Source organism: Lissotriton vulgaris, chromosome 4_1 (assembly GCF_964263255.1).
Source record: "Lissotriton vulgaris chromosome 4_1, aLisVul1.2, whole genome shotgun sequence".
Classification (NCBI taxonomy): Eukaryota; Metazoa; Chordata; class Amphibia; order Caudata; family Salamandridae; genus Lissotriton; species Lissotriton vulgaris.
This window is the reverse complement of record NC_141691.1, coordinates 967,629,318-967,650,833: the sequence shown is the minus strand read 5'-3', so window position 1 is coordinate 967,650,833 and position 21,516 is coordinate 967,629,318.

The window sequence follows — 21,516 nt, the reverse complement described above, 5'->3', positions numbered from 1 at the left end:
TGGGGGACAACTAGCCCACTAGGAACCTCCAGTATGTGCCGGGGAGCTGCATTGCAGAGAGGTGTAATGAGGCCACGCCCCTTTTTACACATCTCTGCAACACAGCCCCCTGGTGCGTTCACAGAGGGAGAACTAATTCCCCTTGCATATTGGGGCTCCATGGGGGCCAACAAGCCCACCAGGAACCTCCAGTATGCGCCAGGGAGCTGCATTGCAGAGAAGTGTAATGAGGCCATGCCCCTTTTTACACCGCTCTGCAACGCAGCCCCCTGGTGCGTTTGCAGAGGGGGAACTAATTCCCCATGAATACTGAGGGTCCCTGGGGCCAACTATCCCACCAGGAACCTCCAGTATGCACCAGAGGGAGGCATTGCAGAGAGGTGTAAAAAGGGGAATGGCCTCATTACACTTCTCTGCAATGCAGCCCCCTGGCACGTTTGCAGAGGGGGAACTAATTCCCCTTGCATATTGGGGGTCTATGGGTGCCAACTAGCCCACCAGGAACCTTCAGTATGCACCAGGGAACTGCATTGCAGTGAGGTGTAATGAGGCCACGCCCCTTTTCACAACACTCTGCAAAGCAGCTCCATGGCCTTACTGGAGGTATCTGGTGAGCTAGTTGGCCCCCAGGGACCCCCAGTATTCAAAGGAAATTACTTCCCCCTCTGCAAACGCAACAGGGGGTGCTTTTGCAGAGGGGTGCAGGGTGGGGGCAGGGCTTGAGGTGACAGATTGCACCACTCTGCAACACAGACTCCTGGCGCATTTGCAGAGGGGGAACTAATTCCCAATAAATACTGCTCTGATAACCTAATCGGTTCAAGTTCGCGCTATAGAAAACTCTAAAAATAAATAAATAAATAAATAAATAAATAAATAAATAAATAAATACTGGGGGTCCCTGGAGGCCAACTAGTCCACCAGGAACCTCCAGTATGCGCCAGGAAGCAGCATTGCAGAGAGGTGTAATGAGGCCACGCCCATTTTTACACCTCTCTGCAATGCAGCCCCCTGGCGCGTTTACAGAGGGGGTACTAATTCCCCTTGCATATTGGGGTCCCTGGGGGCCAACTAGCCCACCAGGAACCTCTAGAATGCACTAGGGAGCTGCATTGCAGAGAGGTGTAATGAGGCCATGCCCCTTTTTACAACACTCTGCAAAGCAGCTCCGTGGCACTTACTGGAGGTACCTGGTGAGCTAGTTGGCCCCCAGGGACTCCCAGTATTCAAGGGAAATTACTTCCCCCTCTGCCAATGCACCAGGGGGCGCGTTTGCAGAGTGGTGCAGGGAGGGGGCAGGGCTTGAGGTGACGGATTGTACCACTCTGCAAACGCGCCCCCTGGCTTGTTTGCAGAGAGGGAACTTATTCCCCTTGAATACTGGGGGTCCCTGGAGGCCAACTAGCCCTCCAGGAACCTCCAGTATACGCCAGGGGGCTGCGTTGCAGAGAGGTATCAAAAGGGGCGTGGCCTCTTTACACGTCTCTGCACGGCAGCTTCCTAGCACATACTGGAGGTTCCTGGTGGGCTACTTGGCCCCCAGGGACCCCCAGTATTTAAGGGGAATTATTTCCCCCTCTGCAAACGTGCCAGAGGGCGCGTTTGCAGAGAGGTGCCTAAATGGGTTTTTTGGGGGGATCGGTGCTTATCTCTGGGATTAAAAAAAAATTGGGGGGGACTTGGGGTCCTTGTGGGACCTCCTGAGCAGGCCTAGGATGTCAGTAACCTCCAGTATGCACCAGGGGGCTGCCTTGCGGAAAGGTGTAGAAAGGGGTGTGTCCTCTTTACACATCCCTGCAAGGCAGCCCCCTGGCGGATTTGCAGAGGGGGAACTAATACCCCTTGCATACTGGGGGTCCCAGGGGCCAACTAGCCCACCAGGAACCTCCAGTATGCGCCAGGGAGCTGCATTGCAGAGAGGTGTAATGAGGCCACGCCGCTTTTTACAACACTCTGCAAAGCAGCACTGTGCTGCTTACTTGAGGTACCTGGTGAGCTAGTTGGCCCCCAGGGACCCCAGTATTCAAGGGAAATTACTTCCCCCTCTGCAAAGTCACCAGGGGGTGCGTTTGCAAAGTGGTGCAGAGAGGGGGCAGTGCTTGAGGTGACAGATTGCACCACTCTGCAAACGCACCCCCTGGCATGTTTGCAGAGGGGGAACTAATTCCCCTTGAATACTGAGGGTCCCTGGGGGCCAACTAGACCACCAGGAACCTCCAGTATGCGCCAGGGGGCTGCGTTGCACAGAGGTGTAATGAGGCCCCGCCCCTTTTTACACCTCTCTGCAACGCAGCCCCCTGGCGCGTTTACAGAGGGGGAACTCATTCCCCTTGCATATTGGGAGTCGCTGGGGGCCAACTAACCCATCAGGAGCCTCTAGTATGCACCGTGGGGCTGCGTTGCAGAGAGGTGTAAAAAGGGGCATGGCCTCTTTACACGTCTCTGCAGGGCTGCCCCCTGGCGCATACTAGAGGTTGTTGGTGGGCTACTTGGCCCCCAGGGACCCCCAGTTTTCAAGGGGAATTAGTTCCCCCGCTGCAAACGTGCCAAGGGGCGCGTTTGCAGAGTGGCGCCTTAAATTTTTTGGGGTGGGATCGGCAGTGTATGCGTACCCCGTGATTTTTTCCCCCAAAAAATGTTCTTTTGGCCTTGGGGGTCCTTGTGGGACCACCTGAGCAGGCATAGGAGGTCAGGGTGTTTCTACCCTGCCCCCTTTGATTTTGTTTTTACCTTTGTTTCCCTGTTTTCTTGTGACTCAGTTCTACCGAGGCACAAGATGGCTGCCAACACTTCCTGGTTTCGAGTGTTGAAAGACAGTTGACAGCCAATCAGCATACATCGCGTGCTCGGGAAGGTACGCGTACTGTACCCCATCTCTAGATATCGCTATGATTTTACTTTTGATTTTATCAGGAACTACTGAACGGATTTACACCATTTAGCAAAAAGCACAATCTGCGAAACAAAATCTACCTCTCTGCCTAATTTGGTGCGAAGAGGAGCAGGCCTTTTCTTGGAGAAATTCGCGAAGATTCGTCCACCAGCGCCAAAGTTATTCCAAATAGAATGTTGCGGATTTCCTATGGAAACTAGGTTTTAACTATAGCTACCTACTGGCGACCGCAAAACCATTGAAATTCCCCCGTTATAGTTAGTTTAGCTAACTATAACTCGCACGCCCGCAATGCACTGCTGATGACGTCACATATTACATCACTCATGACATGGTCAGTGACATCACTCATGACATCACTGATGACATCTCAAATTACATCACTCATGACATCATCCAGCGAATGTTTGTCTTTCTGAAAAATAAATATTTTTTATATATGTATATCTAAAGGTCGATGGAAGAATAAATGGGTAAATAAGTGTCTAAATGGATGTTTTTTTTGAAAAATTGATTGTATAACTGACTTATTAAGTGTATCTTACTGAATACATGTATTAGCGAGTAATGTTTACATATTTAAATATCTGTATCAGTGTCTCACTTTGTGTATAAGTGGCTGCATGGGATGGTGAGTAGCTACATGAGTGTCTATATGGGTTATTAGTTGTTTTTTTGAGAATCAGAATGAGTGTCTGTATGGTTTGGTGGGGTTATTACTTAGCGCACAGATGCATGAATGACTGACTCACTGTTTGTATGTGTTTTGAAGACAGCATATGTGCAGGACTGTATGGGTGGATGAGTGTGTGTATGGGTGTGTTAGTGAGTGAATGACTGCCTCACTAGTGTCTTTATGAGTAAATACATATGTTTTAAACTAGTATATGTGAGTATTGATGTATATAAGTTAGTATATGTGAGAGTGAGACATTGGAAGAGTTCCTGTATAAATAAGTATGTGTTTCTATAACTGATTGTTTAAGAGAGTAAGTATGTGTACATTTCTGTAGAAATAAGTGTAGTGGTGTGTGTAGAGCTGTATATGCATGTAAATAGATGTTTGATAGTTTATTTGCATGTGTGAGTATATGTGTGAATAACTCTATGTATAAGTGTAGGTGTGTAACAGGATGTATAGATGTATGAGTACATATGATGAGTGAGTACATGTATGAGTGACTATATAGAACGGTTGGTGAATGAGTGGATGTTTATGTAGATGTTGGAATTACTGAATCGGTTGTTCTAACTGGTATTGGTATCTTCATTGTTTTGAATATTTTAGTTTCTATTTTTGAATGTGTGTATCAAAGGTTATATTAGGGTGAGAGGAGGTCTTCCACTCTTTCACAAGGATGAAGTCATCAGTGATGTAATTTGAGATGTCATCAGTGATGTCATTAGTGATGTCACTGACCATGTCATGAGTGATGTAATATGTGACGTCATCAGCAGTGCATTGCGGGAGTTATAGTTAGCTGAACTAACTATAACGGGGGAATTTCAATGATTTTGTATGAGTGAAATGTCCAGCTAACTATAACATGTGTAAAACCTATGGTTTTTTCAGTGAATTTGCAAGGCTTTTTAAATGCTAATTCCTAACTATAACATGGCCGAAACCTATGGTTTTTTCAGTGAATTTTAAAGGTTTTGTAAATGCTAATTCCTAACTATAACGTTGCTGAAACCTATGGTTTTTTCAGCGAATTTCAAAGGTTTTGTAAATGACAATTTTTAAATGTATTAATTGTTATTTTTTTATACTGATTTACTACATTTTTTAAACTATTTATTTTTACATATTTTTTTTTTTAATTACATTGTAATTACATTATACATTACATTACAAAATATACTTTCGCAGAATGAATTACTTTAGTTTAAATACTTTGCAAATAGGCAATAGAGTTTTAAGTACAGTAGTTACAGTTGTTGCGAGGGGCAACACAATTTCAAACACAATGCAACATTGACCTCAATGTGTTTTTCTAGCTAAATGCAATAAGTTACTTTATGGATTACTTTTCTAACCACAGGATTGGATCCTAGATTCAGTCCTTGGACATCTCCTGTAAACGGTTGAGTAAAAGTGTTTTAGTTACAGTAGTCATTTTTAAGGAATATTATTGTATTTTAAAAGTTGACACTTAGAAATGTTTTCACATAGAATCACCAATGATATCCTATAGGAGGAAATTCACTTAGCAGGTAAGTAGTGTTATCAGTACTTTTTCATACTCAGTGGTGGATCCTGGTTCCAGCACTGGTGCATCTCCTGTAAACAGTTGAAAGAATGTGTTTAAGTTATACAAGCGATTTTTTAGGAATATTTTTAGTTTGTGAAAATAGACACAGAAACTTTTTGGGTGAAAACCAGACAATGAATTCCTATGGAAGGAAATTCAAGTTACTGGTAAGTATGGTTAGAATTACTTTTCAAGATCTGTACTGGGCTCAAAGATGCGGCACTTAGGTCACCTCTGATAACAGGTGAGTAAATCGGAATTCGTCGTTTGGCTGCTTTTAGAGGAATTGTTTACATTTCCAAAACTCCACACTTAGAAACATTTCTAAGTGAAACCAGTCAATGTTAGCCTGTGGAAGGAAATTCAAGTTACTGTAACTACGAGTAGAATTACTTTTCAGGATCAGTAGTGGGCTGAAAGATGCAGCACTGAGGTCTCTCCTGATAACAGGTGAATAAATCGGAATTCTTAGTTCGGCTGATTTTAGAGGAATATTTGTACGTTTCAAAAATAGACACTTAGAAACTTTTCTGGTGAAAACCACACAATAGATTCCTATGGAAGGAAATACAAGTTACTGGTAAGCACGCTTAGATTTACTTTTCAGGGTCCGTACTGGGCTCAAAGATGCAGTACTGACGTCTCTCGTGATAACAGGTGAGTAAATCGGAATTCGTAGTTCCGCTGATTATAGAGGAATATTGTGCTCAATAGTGAAGGAAGGGGGCGGGACCTGAGGTGACATGTGTGGAAACACGCTCTGTGGCGCGTTTTAGATTGGGGAATTAATTCCTCTTCAATCCTGAGGTCCCCTGTGAGCCACCTAGCCCACCAGGTACCTCCAGTATGCGCTAGGGAGCTGTGTTGCAGAGAGGTGTTCAGAGGGCACGCCCCCTTTCTACAACACTCTGCAACACAGCTCCGTGGCACTTAATGGAGGTACCTCTGGTTTGTAGAGGAATTAATTCCCAAACTTAAAACGCCCCACAGGGCATGTTTCCACACATATCACCTCAAGCCCCGCCCTCTACCACCACTGTGCAAACGCGCCCGTAGCGCGTTCTAAGTTGGGGGATTAAGTCCCCTTGCATACTGGGGGTCCCTGGAGGCCAAATAGCCCACCAGGAACCTCCAGTATATGCCAGGGGGCGGCGTTGCAGAGAGGTGTAAAAAGGGGCATGGCCTCGTTACACCTCTCTGCAACGCAGCCCCCTGGTGCGTTTGCAGTGGGGGAACTAATTCCCCTTGCATACTGGGGGTCCCTGGGGGCCAACTAGCCCACCAGGAACCTCCAGTATGGGCCAGGGGGCAGCGTTGCACAGAGGTGTAATCAGGCCCGCCCCTTTTTACACCTGTCTGCAAGGCAGCCCCCTGGTGCATTTGCAGAGGGGAAACTAATTCCCCTGGCATACTGGGTGTCCCTGGGGGCCAACTAGCCCACCAGGAACCTCCAGTATGTGCCAGGGGGGTGTGTTGCAGAGAGGTGTAATGAGGCACGCCCCTTTTTACACCTCTCTGCAACGATGCCCCCTGCGCGTTTGCAGAGGGGGGAACTAATTCCCCTTGCATACTGTTGGTCCCTGGGGGCCAACTAGCACACCAAGAACCTCCAGTATGCGCCAGGGGGCTGTGTTGCAGAGATGTGTTCTGAGGCTATGCCCCTTTTTACACCACTCTGCAAGGCAGCCCCCTGGCGCGTTTGCAGAGGGGGAACTAATTGCCCTTGCATACAGGTAGACCCTGGGGGTCAACTAGCCCAGCAGGAACTTCCAGTATGCGCCAACGGGCTGCGTTACAGAGAGAATTGTTCTGAGACCACACCCCTTTTTACACCTTTCTGCAAAGCAGCCCCCTGGCGCGCTTACAGAGGGTGAACTAATTCCCCTTGCATATTGGGGGTCCTTGGGGGCCAGCTAGCCCACCAGGAACCTCCAGTATGCGCCAGGGAGCTGCAATGCAGACAGGTGTAATGAGCCACGCCCCTTTTTACAACACTCTGCAAATCAGCTCTGTGGCGCTTACTGGAAGTACCTGGTGAGCTAGTTGGGCCCCAGGGACCCCCAGTATCCAAGGGAAATTACTTCCCCCTCTGCAAACGCACCAGGGGGCGCATTTGGAGAATGGTGCAAGGAGGGGGCAGGGCTTGAGATGACGGATTGCACCACTCTTCAAACGCGCCCCCTGGTGCATTTGCAGAGGGGTAACTAATTACCCTTAAAGGGGGCGTCCCTGGAGGCCAACCAGCCCACCAGGAAACTCCAGTATGCGCCAGGGGGCTGCCTTGCAGAGAGGTGTAAAAAGGGGAGTGGCCTCTTTACACGTCTCTGCAAGGCAGCCCCCTGGTGCATTTACAGAGGGGAAACTAATTCCCCTTGAAGACTGGGGGTCCCTGGGGGCCAACTAGCCCACCAGGATTCTCCAGTATGCGCCAGGGGGCTGCGTTGCAGAGAGGTGTAAAAAGGGGCGTGGCCTCTTTACACGTCTCTGCAAGGCAGCCCCCTAGCGCATCCTGGAGGTTCCTGGTGGGTTACTTGGCCCCCAGGGACCCCCAGTATTCAAGGGAAATTATTCCCCCCTCTGCAAACGCGCCAGGGGGCATTGTGGCGCCTTAATTTTTTGGGGGGATCAGCAGTGTACGCATACCGTACGCGCATCCCACGATTCTACCCTGCCCCCTTTTCTTAATTTTCACCTTTGTTTCCCTGTTTTCTTGTGACTCGGTTCTACCGAGGCATAAGATGGCTGCCAACACTTCCTGGTTTGAAGTGTTGACATTTAAATATAACCAAAGGAGGGAGAAAGAGAGAGACAAGTGGATTCGGTCTCCCTAGGCAGTATGTTTAAACAAATTAGAATCCACTCAGAACGTGGTTGTGATCCCTAAAGTGATGGGGAGCACACAGTGTTGTTTAAATGCCCCTCACACACCAACAGGCCCCTTGGTGTCATGCTTCATCATCGGGGCCTTCGCACCCCTCTACGGGATGCGGCGTGCTACGACTCATGAATACGTAGGAGCACTTGATAGTGAACTATGTGTAGGTGTGTGATTAGGGAAGAGAAGTGAGTGGTGAGGTGAGGTGAAAAAAGTGATGTTTTAATTAAAAAATACCTGGCTTGTAGAAAAAAAAATATTTATTATGTCCTCGGCTGGTATTATTAAAAAAGTGCAGAGTGAGGTTGACAATATACGTATTAGGGTATATCAACCTTTGAAAGCATCGACATGTTTCGGAGTACAGCGACTCCTTACTCACATGGAATGTAGAATGTCAAAGTGTATTCTACCAAAAACAAAAACTAGGTGGAATGTACCTATCAATGTTGATTTATAAGCTCTGTTGCGCCCAATTGGCATTAGAGGAACTTATAGTTCAAGGTTTGATGGCCTCATGAGCCTAAGCGTAGTATTTGGGGATTCCTTCCTCACTGTTCAGTAAAGCAACGGTTACTGCATGGTCTAATAGCCTGCCTTCCACTCAACGCTGGCAGCACAGCCTCATGGATAATGTAGTCCTCAGTGGGTTGCGCTTCATCTCACAGCATGTGAATTAAAATCAATATATATATATATCCCAAGAACTCCACTGCCAGCCAGCTTTTGCAATTCTTCCAAAGAATGGATATATAAATATATATATATATATTCACTAAAAAAACATAGGTTTCAGGGATGTTATATTTAGTTGGACATTTGCCTCATATAAAACCAGAGAAATATGCATATTATAGTTAGTTGAGCTATCTATAACTCACACGCCTGCAATGCAATGGTGATGATGTCACATATTACATCACTCATGACATGGTCAGTGACATCACTGATGACATCACATTTATGACATCATTCATGTGATAAACTGATGCACATACTGATGCCCTAATATAGACTATGATACACGCACACTAAAACACAGACTACTATTTTTGAAACCATATACACAAGAATGCCAGATACTACATAGCACCTACTATTTTCTAGGTCTATACATACATCCAGTATCTTACACATACAGTTATTCATCAATACAGTACTATAATATGTACTGATACACCTATACATACAGTCACACTCTACCACTCATCCATAGAGTTAGTCACACACCTAGTCAGTCATGCAAAGAATGAATTACATACTCATTTTCTCATGTATACAGTTATATACACAAACTGAGTTATTTATACAAACACCACATGACTTATTAATGCAGATACTAAGACATACTTATTGTCTTATACAATCACTGATACAAGCAGACAGTGATTTATACACCCACTCTTCAAATAGCTTACTCTCATGTATACTCATTTATATACTCCAACACTGACTTAAAACATATGTAGTTATTCACACATATACCACTGAGACATTCCTTTACTCACCAACACAGCCATACACACATTAACTCATCCATACAGCCCTTTACATATGTACTTTTGAATCCATACAATTAGTGAATCAACCACTCAGACATCTATGCACAGAGTCACACACCCCCACCCACACAGACACTCCGGCACTCATACAGATACTCAGACAAGAAATCAATAACCCATATAGATACCTATGTAGCTACTCACCAACCCATGCAGCCGCTTACACACAACTGAGAGACTAATACAAACTTTCACACAGTTTAGTTACTAACCCATGCATTCAGTAAGACACGTTGAATCACTCACTTATACAGTCAGTCATGTGCCTAGTAAATAATCCCTTCAGGCACTTGTAAATCCACTCATTCTTCAATACACCTTGGCATAGATATATATGAAAAATATTGAAATGCTAATTCCTAATTATAACGTCTGTAAAACCTATGTTTCTTTCAGTGAATTTCAAAAGTTTTTTAAATGCTAATTTCTAATTATGTTCATTAAGATATATATTTTTTCTGTCTTTTTTAATTATCATCCCATTCTCAACCTGGTAAAAAATGCAAATATCACCACTCTTCCATCGATACCTTCCACCAACAAAATCGCCACAAACCAGACCCACAACTAATGCTAATGATATGCAAACTAGGCGTTCCCATGCAAAAAACACCACGAAAACACCACTTCGCCATATTTTCAACAACCAGCCAAATCTAAAATGCTACCTAAAAACAGGCGATAGCCCAGCTTACCAGTAACAAATTAACATCAACCTTTAACTGGTATAAGAAGGTTGACTATCTATTGCTTGAACTAGACCCAACTCACACCCACAGCTAAAGACCAACACGTGATAGAGGTACTAATCATGCAGCTCCGACACCCAACAAAGCCACAACACCCAGGGCCACCACCACCAGAACCTCCCCCTCGGACCACTCCCCCTACTACCACTGAGGCAGCGCAGAACAGGACAACGGACCTTCCCAAAATAACATATCCCCTCAACCACACAATAGCTGAATGTTTGAAGATGTGGCAACCAACTATGTGTGAAGGAGGAAATTCGCCCATTAACAATAATTCACACAATCCCAAGTGTACCAGTCATGTGCTGCAGAGAACTCACTATACAAACCACAAACCTCTCCATGTATAGATATAGTATTGATACATGTAGTGTACTGCACAGTGGACGCAACCATATTACCTCAGACACTGAGGAAGATCTCGGTCATGGAGCTGTGTTGCCCCCCCCTTGAAGCGGAAGCGGAGTGGGCTGGTCCAGCGTACGCAACTCCAGCGTAAGAGTATAAATACATAGGCCACTCCCTGGGCGTGGTTCACTTGTGCGAAGACAAAAGAGTCTGCCAGAGCGGCGACCCTCACCCTGGCACGTGGCTGCTGCCAGGACCGTGGGCCTCCTCGACACAAGCCCCTTGGAAACCCATACCACAACACAGCAGACTTGTGTCTGTACCGACTACTGCCTTCGATCTACACTGCGGACAGCAGGGTTTACAACTTGAATTCAGCTTTGATTTATTAATTACACAGAGAACTGTACTCTATATCCTCTAATTTTGTGAAGAAGAAGTGACAAAAAGCATTCCTCAATGTCTATGCTAACTACTGCCTTCGATCTGCACTGCGGACAGCAGGGTTCACAACTTGAATTCAGCTTTGAATCTACACTACGGGAAGCATTGAATTCAGCCTTGATTCATTAAATGCAGACAGAATTGTACTCTATGTCCTCGGATTTTATCAAGAATAAGTAACAAAAAGCATTGCTCGATGTCTATGCTAACTACTGCCCTCAATCTACACTGCGGATAACAGGGCTCATAATTCAGATGCAGAGGCAATTGCAGATGATGCAGTCCAGTTCCGAAGACACGTTGCTCCCAGTGCGGCCAGCCGGGACCAGGCATCATCGCAGGAAGCGCACACGCTGTGTGCTTCAGCTGCTACCAAATCACTGCACCATTAGTCATCTCCACGTGGCCTTATCAAGTCAAGACATTGCTCCCACTGCGGGCCGCCGAGACCACATATCATCGCAGTGTGCGCACATGCCAAGTACTCCAGGTGCCACTAACTGTGCAGCTCAACTCAATGCCACATGACTGTGGGCCATCCTGGCCGCTACCTGCACCCTACACTGGGGTTACACGGTTCACAATTCAAGATTAGTAGCGACCAAAATTGTGTAAGAGACTATAATGGGTTAAGAAGACCAAATTATCCCAATCTGTGCAGATCAAGTCAGCATCACCCGATTGTGGACCTTTGCTTACCGCTACCTCTGGCCTGAACTGTGGAAGACCGGCGACACATAGTGCCAACTAACCCTGTTCAACACAAGCCGATCCCACATGTATAACTGTGTTCTGAGTCCTGAACAGCAGTGACTCAACTTCGTGTCAACAACCACAGCACTTCACTCCCTTCGATTAGTGAGGAGTATTTTCAGATTCAAGTCTGCCGACAAGTGGTGCCACTGAACCTGCTCTACGCAGGCCAGTGATGCCACCAACGTATGTACAAGGCTGTGCACCCTTCCTCATCGCTACCTCCGACCTACACTACGGTCAGCAGTCCTCACAATTCAAATACAGTCCACATGACGCACTCCAGTATGCTAGACACATTGCTCCCAGTGCGACCCGTCCACATCAAACATCATCACAAGCTCCTACACTCTCAATGCTTCTGGGACCACTAACGCTATTTAAGACAAACAAATCCCACATATCTAACTGTGTCCTGAGTCCTGAAGAGCAGTGACCCCAACTTTGTGGCAGCAACCACAGCACCAGACTCCCTTCAGTCTTATTTGTTCTTCTTTTCTTTAAAGAATTTTTTTTTATATGTAAATGTATACATGACTAAGATTCTTCTTTGTTCAACTGCACAGAGATACTTCTGGGCCCAAGAAGGTTGTTGATAATGTGAAAAAAGGGTATGTTACCTCCTAATGTGGGAGAAGAAGTGTCCAAAGGGGTATCACTCACAGAAAGAACACCAATATGTTTTCACAAATGCCTCGGACAGATGCCAGCTGAAGGACTGAATCACAAAATAGTTTTTCAATACTTATGTAGTGTGAGCGATGAACAGTTCGGACCCAGGCTCGCACACCGACAGCTGAGCCCCGTCTGCTTGACTCCCAGACGCAGTACTACGAGCCGTCTGTGTCATTGTGTCTATCCCTGCCGTGTTCCATGGTACACCATGCCACGCCACTCTGATTATGTTCCGACGTTGGCCCACATAACTACCTGTCGCAGGCATACTCGCTGTTGGTGTGCAGGTCAGTGGTCTAGTTCTCAACATCTCACGGCCACTCCCTGAGGACAGGTTTGCACACACACCACACTAATCTGGCACACGTAGCACAGGCCATGAGACCACGCAAATCCTTTATTGCCGGTGCTCACTAGCTGGCGAACGGTCCACAGATCTCAACCATAAAGACTCCATGAAAACTTGCACAAAACGTTAGTCGCACCCTCAACTATATGGCCGTCAGCAGCCTACCATCCCCTTAGCACGGACTTCATATACATTGAGTTACTGCCACCCCAAACTCATGTGGCCATCAGGAGCCTACCACCACATGCCACTAACTTGAGTTCCACAAGCTGAGCGGCACCAAACCCTAAGGTGCTCTCCGCCATTGACGACTCATGACTCAACGACATCTGTGAGATATGCCGGACTGCGCAGAAGTTAAAGTGGTCTCCACCATACACGACTCAATGACATCTATCAGATCCGCAAAGAAGCTAATGTGGTCTCTGCCATTCAAGACTCAACGAATTCTGTAAGATGCCCGGACAATGTGATGTGGTGTCTGCCATCCAGGACTCAGGACTCTGCAACACATCTGAGATCGGCGGGGTTTTGACAAGAAGGTGCAGTCTGCCCACGGCTGCACACTCCGATAGCACCAAGTAATTATTTGCTAATCGATGCGCAGAGGCGACAATCTTTTACACTCACTCTCTCTTCCCTCTCTTCTCTCTCTCACTCTCTTCATTCCTTTCCTTCTATCTCTCGCTCCCTTCTCCCTTTCTCACTTCCTTTCTTTTCTTCCGTCTCTAGCTTATTTTTCCTTCTCTGTTTCTCTCTCTCAGTCCTTTCATATGCTCATTACACACGCCCTTATTTTGTGCTTTATTTTCCAAGCTCTGTCGTCGACATCCTTAGTCCCCAGAGGAATCTTCCACGTTGTTGTTTTCTATTATATTTGTAAAATTGTATATATTGCTTTATTTTTTATAAATATATCAATAAAAAAATAACATGTGAGAATAGTTTATGGTTTATATAGCTTTATTAAAAAAGAAAGTTTGTCATAAAAAATATAAACCTTTTTGATTTTTTCTCGTAACTGCTGTGTGACTCTTTCTTGTTTTTATTACTGTTCTTTGGTGGTATCCACCATGATGTTAAATTTTAGAACACTTATCACGGGAATACTAATAATCTCTCCAATTTGCACCAACTTCAAAGTACTGTATTAGATTTATCTCAACTTTAGTTGCATTATAATGCTAATAATGAAATGCAGAGTAGCCGTTCCTGTGCAAAAAGACACGAGGTGCACCTTTGCGATTTATTCTAAATACTAAAATCCTATATTGATTTGCACTGAGGTAGTCCCTCCACTTACAGTGTACACACAAAATCAATGAAGAAATCTCATTGCATTTATATTGATTACAAATAGTGCATCAGATGCTGGATCTTAATGGGATACACTACCCAGTCCGTATATTCTTCTGCACACGAACAAATGACATCTCAACTTTCACAACTACAATGCAAAATAAATTCCGGCGATAACCCACGTTACCACCAAGAATTTTACACGTGCTTTATACTAGTGTTAAACAGGACGACTACCTGCAGCATGAAGAGACACACCAAAATACCCACAGGTGCCATAGAGTCAATGAGCATGATACAGGGATACCCATGAGGGCCACAAGACTCATCGCAACAACCCCAGGACCACCAACGCGCACCAAACCGGCATCTGAGCAAGTTTGTCCGTGTGCTCATTGTGTTAGCATGATAAGCAAATGCTCTACAACATCACAGTGTGCTGTCTTCAGCAGACGTTCCCATGTCACCCCAGTTTTAGCAGTGACCCTGGACATGTATGTACCCACGCATCCTCTTACAAGCACAACACACGTTGCTGGTCCGGCCTACACAAGTCAGCGCAGGGGTGTGCCTATCCGGTAAGGGAAACGGGTTGTCTCCCATATGTCCATGTGCAGGAAGAGCGGTAAGTGTGTCTCTGTGTTCGGATGTAGCCTGCCACAAGGGCCGCAGCTGGCAATGTTGTAAAGTGGCATGCACCACCTCCAAACGGCAGTGTCACGATGTGGTTGGAATACCGCACAACATGCCGAAATACACATTGCAATGCTGTGCCGTACGAGTGCACGGGATACAACAGCGCACCTTACAAAAGTATGGTGGCTCAAGGGAAGGAGGAGCAGCTGTTTGGCAACGTAACACACAATGAACCCGCCCATGTGCCACGCGCTGGACATCTCATCCATGATGACCACACTTGCACACATCCAACAACATCCACAACCGGTCTTTGTACACATCCTATAGGAATGCAGCGTGGTTTTCACTTCTATGCTCGTTCAGTGCTGTGATGTTGCAGAGTTCTGTGACTTATGCTCCTTGTTGGTCTGTTTCATTCTGGCCATTGTTTGTCTATACTTGTGCTGTACTTCACTGTACATATATGCCATTGTGCCCATCTTTTTATTAACCAATCACAAATATGCTTTTCCACAAAGTGAATGTGCACCCTACTTTTAAAATACAATCCTTTTCATCTCCCAATCAGGTACCATTTTGAATGCGAAAAGAAACTACTTCCCCATCTTTAAACATATCTCTTATTCTACGAAGAAACTGCATGTCCTACACACATCTTTCTATACCTTCCAATCGCTAGTGTGCATCGTTGGACATAGCTATGTTTTCTGGTGAAAGAGGTATGCAGAACAGAGACGTATTGACTTAGACCTAGATTTACAAAATGTAAACATTAAATGGTTTGCACAGAGAGGATTGAAGTGGCACCAATTGTTGCCTTTGGCTAAAACCTGTTTGCATTTCCAACACCCTGACCTCGTCATTGTGCACTGTGGTGGAAACGACCTAGGCACATTGACTGGGATAGGTTTGTAAATGCTTATAAAGGACATCTTTGGACAATTGATGTTACTTTTACATCAAACTGTCTTTGTAAATTCCATTATATCCCAAAGATAAAAGTGTAAATGCTACAAATAATTTTGTCCTCATATTGAAAAATCTCGGAAGAAAGTGAACAAAGCTGTGTCTTCATACCTCAAAGACCACAAAATGGGGTCCATATACAACAACAACATAAGTTTTGATATCTCGGATATGTGCAGAAGTGATGGAGTACACTTCACAGATCAGGGAAATCAAGTTTTCCTGAATAACTTGAAGCTGTGCCTCCGCACTTATATGTACCTCCAACTAATGAAGACAAGGTCTCTTTTTAGAGCCACCCTATAACTTACAACGTAGGCCCCTTATTTCAGGACCACATAACGGGAACTCCCGGACACTCGCCAACATTTTTTCTCCACACAGCAGCCAGACCATCTCACTTTCCAGCACAGAGCTCTCGCTTTGATCCCCGGCTCTACTCACCCATAGCGGTGAGTAGTTTGCACTTTATAAAAACGGTATTGATTTACCTTCGCACTCCCTATACAAAACCACCTAAGCACTATATACAAGTTGGACAGGTGTGACACAGCGCCCAGAGCACATGACTTCACAGCATAGAACACACAGTTTAGGCTCACGGTTTCATCCCCGACTCCAGCAGCAGCTCAATTTAACAGCATCATACTCTACGCAATACCTCAATTCACTTCTGTACCCCGCACTTTCAGATCGGTAGGGGTCAGTAGTTTAATAGCTTTACCCCGAGTCCGTCAGCAACTCAATTTACTCCCCCAGTACCATCAGACCCGTAGGAGTAAGTACTTAGCACTTCACAAATACTGAATTGATTTGATAAGCGCAAATTTACTGTTGCACTCCCTCTATAACACCCCCTAAACACCATACACAAGCTACAATATGTGAAATAAAGGTTCCTCCTAGTAGCTATAACTACATGCTGACACTACTTGGACAGATGTGGCACAGCGACCAGAGCACATGACTTCACAGCATATGACACATAGTCTGTGCTCACGCTTTCATCCCCGAGTCCCGCAACAGCTCAGCTTAGCACCATGAGACTCTACCCAATACCTCACATATTTTCCGTACCCCAGGACTTTCAGACCAGTACGAGTCAGTAGTTCATCCTAGTAGGTATAAACACATGCTGACACTACCTCCACAGGTATAGTGCAGGGGCCACGGCACATGACTTCACAGCATAAGACACACAATTTGGGCTCACGCTTTAATCCCCGAGTCCCGCACCACCTCACCTTAGCAGCATCAAACTCTACGCAATACCTCACTTAATTTCTGAAGCCCAGCACTTTCAGACCGGTAGATATGAGTAGTTCAATATGAGTAGTGCTCCTGCCCTCCTCTTTCCTACGTATTTCACCCTTTTTTCCCCTTACTCGCTTCAATGAAATCACAAAATGGCGGCCAACACTTCCTAGCTCCATGAGACTCTAGACAATACCTCACATATTTTCCGTACCACAGGTCTTTCACACCAGGACGGGTCAGTAGTTCATCCTACTAGCTATAAACACATGCTGACACTACTTCCACAACTCTACTGCTGCGGCCAGGGCACAAGACTTCACAGCATAAGCCACACAGTTTGGGTTCATGCCTTAATCCCCGAGTCCCGCACCAACTCACTTTAGCAACATCACACACTACCAATACCTTACTTAATTTCCGTAGCTCAGCACTTTCACACTGGTAGGGGTGAATACTTTGCTTCGCACACCCTCTATAGCACACTCTAAACACCCCACAGAGGTTACAGTGTTCTTACCCTCCTCTTTCCCACCCTTTGTTCCCCTTACTCGCTTCAACGGAATCATAAAATTGCGGTCAACACTTCCAAGTTGCAAACGCTCGCAGCACTCACAATCAATCAGCAGCAAGCTCATGCTCATAACTCCTCAGCCAATCAGATGGCAGAATTCCCAAATATCGATATCTGAAAATTCAATATTTCTCAAAAACTACCAAACAGATTTACACCAAATAAACAAAAGCGTGCTTTCTAGACCAAGACCCTTCTCCCTGCCAAATTTGGGGTAATTCCGTTCACCCGTAGCCTTGTCTAAATTTTCCTATGGAAAGTAACATTGAAAAAACATGTTTTGGAACCCCCTTTTTCTCAGCCCCCCCTTGACGAATCACCCCCAAACTTTCAACATAGGAGCTGATCTCAACAAAGAATTAATTTTGAAAATTTTGTGAAGATTTGTTAATGGGCGCCAAAGTTATTGGGAATAGAATGTTGCCATTTTCCTATGGTAACTAGTGCCTAACTATAACTACCTACTGGCGACCGCCAGTAGGTAATATATGCTAATCCTATGCTTAAAGACTTTGCTGTACAAATGGCCAAAGACTTTATCCATTTCTATCTCTGCGTGGATAGCACTGTGCTAATCCTATGCTTAAAAACTTTGATAGAAAAGCAGACATTCGAGGTGAGCAAATTTAGAGTGTTGGTGGTGTTGAGGGTGCTCTATACAGGAGCTGCCTTCCACCTAAACTTGGGAACTACCCAGAGTTCTCTCCTTCTTTTTTGCATACTTTATGTGTCACTCTGTGCCTGCAAGGGAATTGTTTTGACTTATACTGGGTGCTCCCTTGTGTCTGGACAAAGCTAAACCTCTCTGGAGAGCTGTAATGACACTGAAACACGTGTCAGGGGTTGCTTTTATTCATTTCAGGTTGGCTTGGATGGTATTTTACCAATCCAAAGCTGGAATATTGTGCCTGGAGTGGTAAATGGCTTTTGTCATTTTACAGCTTGGCGTGGATAGCACTGTGCTAATCCTATGCTTAAAGACTTTTATGTACAAATGGCAAAAGACTTTGTCCATTTCCATCTCGGCGTGGATAGCACTGTGCTAATCTTATGCTTAAAAATTTGATAGAAAAGCAGACATTTGAGATGAGAAAATTTAGAGTGTCGCTGGTGTTGAGGGTGCTCTATACAGGAGCTGCCTTCCACCTAAACTTGGGAACTACCCAGAGTTCTCTCCTTCTTTTTTGCATAATTTATGCATCACTCTATGCCTGCAAGGGAATTGTTTTGAGATTATATATATATATCAAAAACAAGCCTCTGAGCATAAGGAGCCCCGACCATACAGGGCAGCCTCAGTCAATAGGCACGGAGTAGCCCATCAATAGTCAGCAAGACTATTTTTCATAATAAGGCCCATTTCCAGAGACTAAGCATTTATCCAAAGGCACATCAGCACATCAAAGTTCCATATCCTTATGCGTTTCGGAGTCATTGCCTTGATCACAGGTGGAAATAATTAAATGCAAAGGGCGTTTGTGCTTGCTTTTTATACCTCAAGTCACATGTCAGCTTTCTTAAAATACAGTTCCCATAATGCATTGTGCAGGTAATAGTCATATAATGCATGGAATCTCAATAGATACTCATTTCTTTTTGATGTTTTTTTTATTCGTTCTTTCTGCATGCATCCGAGTTGGTGTACAATCTTTCCGTATGCAGTCATGTGAAATTCATACTTTGCGTAGTGCTCACCTACTACGATGGCCTTGATAAAACCTCATCCTCTGGAATGATCAGAGCGGGAGGTACTCCCCCTGAATCCCTTCCTGCAAACAGTCACATCTTTCACTGCAAGGCATACTCCTCACCTGGGCATGTGACTGTGAGTGGGTCATGCTCCCCATTTTATCAAAAATAAGCATCCAAGCACAAGGAACCCCCGACCCTACAGGGCAGCCTCAGTCAATAGGCACGGAGCAGCCCATCAATAGTCAGCAAGACTCTTTTCCATAAAGAGGCCCATTTCCAGAAACAAAGCATTTATTCAAAGGCACAGGAGCACATCAAAGTTCCATATCCTTACGCGTTTCGGCGTCATTGCCTTGATCACAGGGGGAAATAAGTAAATGCACAGTGCTTTAGTGCGTACTTTTTATACTTTAAGTCGCATGGCAGCTTTATTAAAGTACAGTACTCATAATGCATTGCGCAGGTAATATAAATATTACCTGCATATATAAATTAACTCCAGCATTCCAATCCTAAAGCCAGTCACATGTGCCCTCTCAGGTAAGTTTCACTAAAAATGCTTTAGTGGGTGAGTCACAAAAGCACTGACAGATGTGTTTTGGCACAACGCCTTCTTCAATGTCCATTGAAGAAGGCGTCATGCCAAAACGCGTCTCTCAGTGCTTTTGTGACTTGCCCATTAAAGCATTTTTTCTGAAACTTACCCAGAGTGCTCCAGTGATTCCCTTTGGAATGCTGGAGTTAATGTTTGTGTAGCAGCTCACCATGTGGTGTGGCGGAGGATGAAGAAAGTTTATATGGATGGATATATATATATATATATATATATATATATATATATTACCTACTGGCGATAGCCAGTAGGTATATATAGTTAGGATTTTTTTCCTATGGGACTTTTGAAAATTCTATGTCTAATAACTTTGGCGTTTGTGGACGGAATCGGCTGAAATTTTCAGGAAAATGGCACATTTTGTTTCTGAGCAGCTCCTGAAAATTTGGGGGGGGTTCGTCAAGGGGGGGCCGAGAAAAAAGGGGGGTCCCAAAACGCGTTTTTCCCATGTTAATTTCCATAGGGCGGTTGGACTCACTTTTAGCCCGAACGGCTGAATGGATTTCCACGAAACTTGGCAAAATTGTAGGGACTGTTAGCCCGATGTGCCTTTGCTAGGTCTCAATATATGTGCTTCAGTGGATTTTGAGAAATTAACGTTTAAATCAAGATATATATCTGTAACAGCGCTCCGGGCAGCTATCCGGTTAGTGAACCTTTCGCGTATCGGAACTTTGCAAAGCGAAGCTGATTGGCTCTCCGGTGTCTGTCAACATTCTAAACAGTCCGGTGCAGCCGCCATCTTGTCTCTCGGTAGGATCGAGAGACAAGAGGAGGCCAAAACAAAGGGGGAAATGAAGGAAAGGGGGCAAGGTAGACCCCTCCTGACCCCCTAGGATTGATGAGGGGGATATTATAGAGCCACGCCGGGCCCAAAAAAAAAAAAAAAAAAATCCGATTTTTTCGCTGTAGAGACGCGTCTTGGTTCGCGAACCGGGCAGCTAACCGGGTAGCTAACCGGGAAGCTAACCGTCAGTGTAACCCAAAAAAAAAAAAAAAAAAATCCGATTTTTTTCGCCGTAGAGACGCGTCTTGGTTCGCGAACCGGGCAGCTAACCGGGCAGCTAACCGGGAAGCTAACCGGCAGTGTAACCCAAAAAAAAAAAAAAAAAATCCGATTTTTTCGCCGTAGAGACGCGTCTTGGTACGCGAACCGGGCAGCTAACCGGGCAGCTAACCGGGAAGCTAACCGGCAGTGTAATCCAAAAAAAAAAAAAAAATCAGATTTTTTCGCCGTAGAGACGCGTCTTGGTACGCGAACCGGGCAGCTAACCGGGAAGCTAACCGGCAGTGTAACGGGAGTCTGAGGAGTAGCTGATTGGCTGTCAATATTGTAAACAGTCCGGAGCGGCCGCCATCTTGTCTCTCGGTAGGATCGAGAGACAAGAGGAGGCCAAAACAAAGGGGGAAATGAAGGAAAGAGGGCAAGGTAGACCCCTTCTGACCCCCTAGGATTTATGAGGGGGATATTATAAAGCCACGGGGGGCCAAAAAAAAACAAACAAAAAAATCCGATTTTTTCGCCGTAGAGACGCGTCTTGGTACGCGAACTGGGCAGCTAACCGGGCAGCTACCG